This window comes from Elephantulus edwardii, unplaced genomic scaffold (assembly GCF_000299155.1).
Source record: "Elephantulus edwardii isolate Elephantulus edwardi_28Jun2011 unplaced genomic scaffold, EleEdw1.0 scaffold00017, whole genome shotgun sequence".
NCBI lineage: Eukaryota > Metazoa > Chordata > Mammalia > Macroscelidea > Macroscelididae > Elephantulus > Elephantulus edwardii.
Genome location: NW_006399767.1, coordinates 29,248,392 through 29,249,848, shown reverse-complemented (window position 1 = coordinate 29,249,848; position 1,457 = coordinate 29,248,392).

Genomic DNA, 1,457 nt, shown 5'->3' with positions numbered 1-1,457 from the left:
TCTGACTCAAAATGCCCCATGCCAGTCCATCTCATCTATCCAATGCCTAATATCTAAATATTTATGCGTTCCATTTCTTTCTTAACAATTTCTAATTTTCCTACATTCATGGTTCTCACATTCTATGTTCCAATCACTAGTGTCTGCTTACAACTGTTCCTCTTACTTTGTATTTCCATACTTGAAAGTTCTACCTAGGTTGCCCTTTCTGTTAGTCTACTAAGATTTACTGCATTGAGAAAATCCACTGTCAGGAACCTCTCCAAATTATTGAGAAGCAATGATATCAGTTTGAAGACTATGGTTTGCATGATCCAGGCCATGATCTTTTCAATCACTTGTTATGCATCTGAGAGCTGGGCAATGAATAAGGATAAGAGAAGAAGAATTGATGCCTTTCAGCTCTGGTGTTGGAGAAAAGTATGAATATTCCATGGAATGCAAAAAACAAACAAAACAAAACAAAAACACAAAACAATTCACAAAGAAACCAAACATTTTGGCAAAAATGTCTTGGCAAAAGTGCAACCAGAGTGCTCCTTGGAGGCAAGAATGGTAAAACTTGGTATCGCATACGTTGAGCATGTTTTTAGAAGGGGCTGTTCCTTGGACAGTAACTACAGTAATGGGACCAATGTGTCAAAGATGATGAAGATGGGTCAGGAGAGGACTAGGTTCAGATTTGTTGTTCAGAGGGTCACTATGAATAGTACTTGATTTAATGACACTTAACACAACAACATCTCTCCTTGCCACATCTTCAGTTTTGGTTTGGTGACTGAGATCTTTATGAAGGGTAAGGTCTCTGGGAACCACGGTTTGGGAGATGGATGGTGGCTGTGATCTAGGTAAACAAATCCAGAAGAATGTCATTAGGCATCACCGAGTCAAGTACAACTCATAGTGGCCCTATGGACAATAGATCTGAACTCTGTCCTATCCTGTGCCATCTTTATCAACTCTGACATACTTGTGCTGTCTGCTGCAGTCACTGTGTTAACCCATCTGGTTAAAGATCTTCTTCTCCTGATATCTCTTTCCAAAGAAAAGTCTCTCCTAACAACATGCTCAAAGTATTTGAGGCATACACATTATGAATTTGCCTGATGGCCTCTGATTGGTTTAATTTTACTTATTCCTCTATCTAATGTGTTTTCTATAATCTGGCATGTTGAAATAAAATCTTGATTAGATTCAGCGTTAAGATATTTTACAATAATGTTCATAAGTGATGATATTGTGTAATGCTGCCCCTTACATCAATCCTATTAGAAGACATAATTTACAGTTCTACAATTTCTTCCATTAACTAGGAGCTGTGTGTGTGTGTGTGTGTGTGTGTGTGTGTGTTAAAAATCATTAGTTAAAAACAACTATGAGATATCATCTCACCCCAGTCAAAATAGCAAAATTTAACAGAACAGCAAGCAACAAATGCTGGCGAGGTTGTGGAGAAA